This window comes from Nannospalax galili, unplaced genomic scaffold (genome assembly GCF_000622305.1).
Source record: "Nannospalax galili isolate Female #2095 unplaced genomic scaffold, S.galili_v1.0 scaffold291, whole genome shotgun sequence".
In the NCBI taxonomy this organism is placed as follows: Eukaryota; Metazoa; Chordata; class Mammalia; order Rodentia; family Spalacidae; genus Nannospalax; species Nannospalax galili.
Window position 1 is genome coordinate 602,576 of NW_008330588.1, and position 8,082 is coordinate 610,657.

At 39.7% G+C, this 8,082-nt stretch overlaps 1 pseudogene; it reads left to right on the top strand.

The window, feature by feature from the left end:
• Positions 1 to 1,873: 1,873 nt before the first annotated feature.
• On the top strand, positions 1,874 to 2,239 carry LOC103747640 (annotated as a pseudogene).
• The last annotated feature ends 5,843 nt before the right edge of the window (positions 2,240 to 8,082 follow it).

Sequence of the window (8,082 nt, forward strand, 5' to 3'; positions counted from 1 at the left end):
CACCACATACGTGCCTAGTGCCTGCAGAGGCCAAAAGAGAATGTTAGATCCCTTGGCATTGGAGTTAGGACAGTTATGAGCCACCATGTGGGTGTTAGGAACCTGACCTGGGTCCTCTGTCAGAGCAGTCAGTGCTCTTAACTGGTGAACCATCTCTCAAGCCCCCATATAATACATTTGAGTTACTTGTTTTTATTTTGTGTACATGTGTGGATGGTATGTATCTGTGTATGCCCGTTCACATTTATGTGGGTTCATGTGCATGTGCTTGTGCATGTGTGTGGTTTTGGGAGTCTTCCTCCACCCAATTCATTGAGGCAAGTTCCCTCAATTGAACCCAGAGCTCACCAATCAGGGCCAGTCCAGTTAGCCAGCTTGCTCCAGGATCCAAAGTCTCTACATTCCAAGCACTGGAATCACAGGCAGATGCCATGTCTACTCATTTACGTGGATTCTGGGGATCTGAGCTCTAGTTCTTATACAGGGATGTCAAGCACTTTATCCACTAAGATATCTCCCCAGCTCCATCACCATACACTTTGAATAGGTAAACTGTGTGTGTGGATAACGATCTTAATGCATAAAGCTGCTCAGAAAGACCAAAAAAAAGCTGCTGTATATTGTTATATATATTGGAACAATGCCTGGTGCATTGTAAGTGTTGCATAAAGGTTAGCTGTTATTATTGATGTCATATAAAAACAAGAAATAATTTTTACTTGCTAGATTAGAAAATATTAAATAGTTCAGGAACACACAGTAATGACCAGAGTGTACGCCCACAATTCATTCTCTTGTACTGGAAGTGGGAATGTAATTTCTGCAGCTTCATGGAAGGCAGAATGGCTTTACCTATTAAATGATAAGTATTCATATTTTGATTCAATAATTTAAAATAATTTATCTTTGCTCCTTGTAGCAAAGTTTAAAGTTACCAAAATGCCTAAAGAACTATTAATGTCTAGTGACATAAATGATGGTGCCATCTTGTAAGAAATCTTATGTGGCTGTTAAAAGAAAGAAAATAGGGACTTTGTATAATGAGCTTTACCTCTAAGACATACTATTAAGTAAAAAAATTAAGTGCAGAACAGAGCTTATGGTGCACTGTTATTTTAAAAGTAACTTACATATGTATTATGTACATGTACACATATTTATGTTTGCAGTTGCATGGACTTTCTGGAAGGATACACAAGGGGATTGGTTGCTTCTGGAGAAGGAATGGGAATCTGAAGTCTCAGGTCAAAGAAAGACTTCCTTTGGTTCTACATACTTTTACATTACTTTGAAATGTTGAATTTAGTCAATAATATTACCTTTCTTCTGTTTTTGAGACAAGGTAACATATAGCCCAGGCTGGCCTCAGACTCATCATGTAACTGACAATGACCTTGAACTCTCAATTCTGAGGCTTCACCTCCTGATTGTTAGAATTAAAGGTGTGAGTCACCCCACCTGGTTTATATGGTTCTGGAGATGGGATTCAGGGCATCATGAAAGCTGGGCAGGTACTTACCAACTCAGCTACATCCGCAGCCCCAATAAAATATGAATTTTTAAATTAGTAATTAGAAGAAAGACGAGAAAGAGCTGAGGTTAGCAAAGCTTCTAACCAAATGAGTTGGCTTCTGATCACACTGGATCATCTTTTACTTGGTGTCACCTAGACACACCGTGACTGAGAATCTCCTGATGTCCCAGTGCTCTTTGATGCTATGGGAAGTACCTCACCAGAGGTGTTTCCCTTTTTATGACTTATGAACTAACAGAAAGAAAAGAAAAGCTCAACTAACAATACTAGTGTTTAGTGGTCAGGGGTTGTGGGCTGTGACGGACTGGGCCTTGGTGGTGACAGGAGTGGGCGTCTGTCATGAACTCACTGCAGCAGGTGGAAGATCTCAATACTTTTGAGAGAAAACTTACTGAGCATGCTCATTGCTTTCAGTCTACCACTGGACATTGGAGAATTTTTTATAGTGGCATCTGTGCACCTCTTGGTGCCTGGAACTGGTTACAGATCCCAAGACACACAAGGTATCCTTCTCGTGGCTATGGAGTCATCCAGCTTTCACTACTAGGTATAGAACTGACAAGTTTGTTCTTTGCTGGAGTGCATGAGAGAGTAGTTGCATCATCAATTATAGGTACTCAGTATTGAATGGCATTAACAGAGTACACTGTGTCTTGTGATGATTCAGGAAGGTTAATTTTGAAACCAAGGTTTCACATTCAATGACAAACTTGCATTTATTGTTAAGGGACCCAAAGCAATCTTTCTCCAAATAAGTGACACAGCACAAAGCTGTAAAGGATTCCTTGCTGTTGAATATGTGGAGGTGACATAGCAGCTGAGGAGACATGCTCAGTCTTTGGGGTAATGACTGAGCTGTACATGCTTGGACCCCTCTCATTACTCGGGTTTGGGATTATTATTATTTTCCTACTTCAGCCCTTGCAAAGCTTTTTCCAAAAGAAGCATACAAGCATGCTACTGAGGTAGAGACAGAACCTTATTCTGTTTTTAGGGTTATTCTTTGCAATTAGCAAATCAAAGAGGGAAAGGTGGGTAGGCTTTGCTCCCCTGCCCCAGTATTTCAGGAATATCTACTTGCCATTCTCACAGCTCTTTAAACTGCCTAGGACGTGCGCCTTTTATTCTTAACTTCTCTTCTGACTGGGTTCTGCTTAGACTGAAGAAAAGTCATCACCACTATGTTGTAAGAAATAATTGATATTTTGATAAATAAGTTGTGTTCAAGCAGGCACTCGACTCTTATGGTCATATCATACATTTAAGTTTATTGTTTTATTGTATAGCTGTATATTGTTTATTGTATATAGATTTTGTGTGTGTGTGTGTGTGTGTGTGTGTGTGCACGCATATGCGCGCGCATGTATGTGATGTGTGCGTGCATGCACAGTTGCACTAGCCTGTGCATACCTGTGTGGAAGCCAGTGGCAGAGATTTGGGTATCTTCCTTATAACTCTCTACCTTATCTTTTTTTAGACAGGATTTCCCTGTAGTGGGGCTGGCCTGGAACTCACTATGTAGACCAGGCTGGCCTTGAACTCACAGAGATCCTCCTGCCTCGGCCTCCAAAGTGCTGGGATTAAAGGTGTGTGCCACCACACCCTGCTTACCTTATCATTTTTTAAGGCAGGGTCTCTCACCAAATCTGGAGCTCACTGTTTTGGCTAGACTATTGAGGTTACAGATGTGTACTGCTTTTTTACCTGGGTGCTGAGGATCCAAACTTGGGTTTTTATGCTTATGTGGCAGGTACCTTGCCCACTAAGCCCCCATCTCCCCAGTCCTGTTTTAAGAACACCTCAACATTTTCTGAATGTACAAGTTTTATAAGGTTTGTATTTCCTGGGAATTTGACTGTCATTGGTTTTTAGATAATTGGATTCAATGCTGTGGTAGACATACTGCACAAGTATTACTGACAGCTCTGATCCATCACAGAACAACATAGAGCCATGACAAGTAGAGTCTGTGGTCCTCACTGTTAGAGAGCGCTGATTAAATACCGCATTGCACAGCAGCCAAATGAACTGTAAGAACTCCTAGAATTAAAGTACTGGGATTGTTGTAAGTACTTTAAAGTGTTGGGGATGACTTTTGCTTTTTTATTAAAGATTTCTGAAAAGGCTTAAATTGCGTCATGAGTAATCCTTTAAATTTCATTGAAGATAAAGCTGAAATTTCCATCATTTTTGGCAAGGCTGCTATTTAAACATGTTCACCTTGCCTTTCCCATGTATAAGATTTTACCCTTTGAATTGGGGCAATAGTCTTCTGTTCCTAAGAAGAAGTCTTTAGAGGACATTCTACATATTGTGCTTTTCTTTTTTTCTGTAAAATGTGTGTATATATGTATAAATAATTTGTAAATCAATATGTCAGCCATAAAGAAAAAATGAAATCATAACATTTTCAGGAACATGCATGGGAATGGAAATCTCTGTATTACACAAATTAAATCAGACTGAGAAATACAAATACTATGCTTTGTTTCATATGTGGAACTTAGATTTAAGTATATATTTATATTTGTGTATAGATGTGTGTGTATTAACATAAAAATGGGACCATGAGAGAATGGGAAGAGATCTTAAGGGAGAGGATTAAATGAAAAAAGAAAGGGTAAGTGCCGGGCGTGGTAGCGCACACCTGTAAGGCCAGCACTCGGGAGGCAGAGGCAGGCAGATCTCTGTGAGTTCGAGGCCCCGTGGTCTACAAAATGAGTTCCAGGCCAGCTGGGGCTACCGGGAGACCCTGTCTCAAAAAGACAAAAAACAAAAAGAGAGGGTAAGAGAATATATATGACATGAAAGCAAAAGGCAGCACTGATTGAGGGAAGGAAAGAGACCAACAAGAGGAAAGTGGGGCGCAGGGAAGGGGAGGGAAGGAGGGCTTGTGGAGACGGGGCAAATTAGAGGAAAGTACATATGTATGAAACTTCTGTAGGAAAATCCATTGCTGTGTATGTTAAATTATTTTTTAAAATCTAGAATGTTAATAAATCAACTGAAGCTCGTTGGGACTGCTTTTGGAGATGCGGCAGTGATAACAAGTGGTCAGCAGGAGGCGCTTCAAACACATTGTTTGAGGAGTGGGGCTAAGCTTGTTGGACAAGGGTTTTGAGGTTGGTTCTAAAGTTACCTCAGTATGAAATTTCAGTAAAGATCATTAATGACTTCATGTATTCGTGTCATTAAAGAGGTCTCATAGGAAGTATGCTTTTAGCTCCAATGGAGAGTTAAATTTTTGTTTTGTTTTATGTTTTGTGTCGTGGAGAACGAAGGCATCTACTTATACATGAACATGGAGCTATAAACTGAACGTCACCTGTACGGCAGTCTATTTTCAGTTTATCAGCTCTTTCCTAGGGAAAACTGGAATCCTCTCTGTAACAGCATCTAGAACATTCTGTCCCTTTTCCCCAGCTCAAAGCCTTGCTTAACCCGTACCATTGCAATGCACTGGCATGGGATTGGAGTTGTTCTCTTTTTAAATTGACTATTACTCTTAACTTTATTGAGACAAAACTTGATACAGATAGTATTACCTAATACATATATGTACATGTCAATTTATCTATACATTTGTTATTCTTATTGGTTGCTTATTGTTGTAGAATGTGGAAATTGCATGATGAGTTCCCCAACTCAAGAAAACCAAAACCTTTAAAATGTGTTTAGATCATTTTATATATTAACTTTATGGTTTGAGGTAAGCCCACAGTCCACACTACTCCCCATTCCCCAAGCAAACAGGATCTGAGGTGAGGAGGGGGCAGACTTGTAAGAACTTTACTAAATATAATATTACTTTGCTCTTTTAACATTTTGAGATCACAGCACCCAATTTCATCAAAGGAGTTCTTTTGTCTGAGTTTAATATTCCTGAAATAGGTTACTTGATTCTTCAACAAAGCACTGTTGCGTGATGGGCTAAAGAAGGGGACTGCAGGACCTGTGCTTATCAACTGCCCTGTAGGACAGCTCCATCCTCTGCAGCAGATCTGCAGCTGTTGCATCCACCTTGCCCTCCCCTCACCACCACCGTGATCGCCATCACCTCAGTGATCACCATTGCGGCTGTTTGTGCCCCTCTATCTACAGTTTAATCCTGGGATATGTTTAGAAAATGGCAGAAAAGCCCTTATGACAATTTTTAGAGCACCTTGGTTTGCTTTTATTATTTCCTTATTTAGAAAAACCAGTAGACTTTAATATATATTTTGAGTTTGTGATTTTGCATTTTTAAATTTTGTATTAGGCATGCAGTTCCTATATTAAATATATTTTTATGATACAAGGTCTACGTCAATACTGACGCTCTTTTAAGTTCAGTTAGACGTTTCATCATATTTTAGTTTGCAAGCAAACCACAAAATAAAATCTGCATATGCAAAAAACTGCTGCTCAGCCTTTTCTGGTTTGCAATTAAAAGATTAAAATTTAACAGAGCAAGTATGTTTTCCTTCTCTCCTGGGACTGCCAACAGAGTGTGTGTGGGGGGGGTGCACTCTGTAATTTCTGGCTACTGTTATTACTGTTATTTGATCTCTTAGGAGTTCCATTTTTCTTCCTGTGAAACATGGGAAAATTGTTGCGTCTTGGACACAGAAGAATGCACTAGAGGATGAAAAGCCCCATGTGCAAATAGCAGGCAGCTAATCAAAATAATAACAGACAGACAGACAGATGGATAGAGTGTCCCTACATCTGAAATTTCAGTGTTTCATTAGCTACACATATTTGACTTTTTATTTACATCACTTTTAACTATAGCAGGTGCTGAAAATGTCCTTCCCCAAGGATACTGTTTTGTTAAAAGTTTTAACATGCTTAGTTTCTTTGAATTTAATGCCTTTTTGAATCTATTATGAAGGAAATGTCAATTTTAGAAAGATCAAGCATCAAACTGTGTGTGGTCAAATAACCTTGTGGAGGTTTGGGCATCAGATGCCTGTCTAATGTGCACAAGATCCTGACCTGGAGCTCCTGTGAGTGTCTACAAAAGAACTGGGGCACCTGACCAAGCCCAGTACAACCAATCAAGAGTGAGCGTGGCCGCCACACCCACCTGCCCACCACTTGTCCCCTGGAAAGTTGCCAATCTGTCGGCTTTTCTACCAGGCTGAGTTCTATGTTAGTTCTTCCTGGAAATTTCTGCCCCTCTAAGGGACATACAAAGTAGCAGCTTGGGCCAGCACAAAACCAGGTTCACACTTCACATAACAAGAAAAACATACTCCAACTCTGGAGCACTGTTTGCATTTTGTTAACCTGGGAGATCATTTTGAAAGTACATTATAAGCACCAGGCATCCCTATTAGCAACTACATAAAATCTTACAGTTCTCTAAAAGACACAGGCAGAGGTGTGGGTTGGTTTGGGAGTCTTGTCAAATGATATCCATGCATGAAAATAGGCTCCATGTATATTGTAGATAAAAGAGTAGGTATTTCTGACTTCTGTTTATATGTTTTAACATCACCGTCATGTTGTAAAATTAGAGCTTACTAGATACTTTTTGGAGGGTGGCCATATCCTAATTGTCCACCCTGGCTTCTCTTTTGCCACTTCCAACGTTGTTTCTTGTGTTTCTCTCTTGCCCTGCTTCATATCCTGTAATGAATTCTTCTCTGCTTGTTGTATAGCCCATAATGAATGTGGATGAGGTACTGTTCAAGAATTGCAATGCAAGATGATAAGTTGTGACACAGAGTCCATAGGCTTAAAGATAGAACTCTTCTACAGACTAGCAAGGTGTTATATTTTTGAGAAAAACTGGAAAAGTTTTCATTGTATAGTTTTCGATCTTTTAATCCTTAATGCATGTGTGTGGAGTGGGGGTGTACCTGCATGTGTGTTATGGACAGAGGGACTTATGAAAGAGACTCAGACCAGCAAAGAGAGCCATTTGGAGGTTCTGATTTTATGAGGGAGATTCTCAGCCTGAAGGTGGGGAATATAGAGTTAGCTGTTCTCCTAGGTATATAAACTCTTCTCATTGAAAAAGATATTTGAAAGTATTCCAAGTACTTTGGCAGGCAGGCACAGTATCCAGTATGATTTTATTTTTCTTCTTATTCTGAATGCAGTCCACTTTGTTTGTTTGTTTGTTTTGAGATCGTTTCTCCCTGTGGCCCCAGCTGGCCTGGAACTTGCTATGTAGACCAGGCTAGCCTACATCTCACTGAGATTTGCCTGCCTCTGCCTGGGATTAAAGTTGAGTGCCATGATACCCAGGCCCAGTCCACTTTTTAAAACAGCCCATTGTTCACCTACATAGTGTGCAATTCAATTTCATTGCATTTACACAGTTGTGCAATGATCATCATAAAAATTCAGAATATATCCATCTGCTTTCTGACTCTGTAGTCCAGGAATCATACAATATGTTTCTTTTGGAATGGCCTATCCCACTGGGAATTCAGTATAGTTTGCAATTATTTGACCTTGACCTTTTGCCTCTAAAGATAAAATGTTATTTTTGCATTTCTTGATGAACTTGAGAATTGAGTATAATTTGCATGAGACAAAAATTAGAAGCTAGTTAA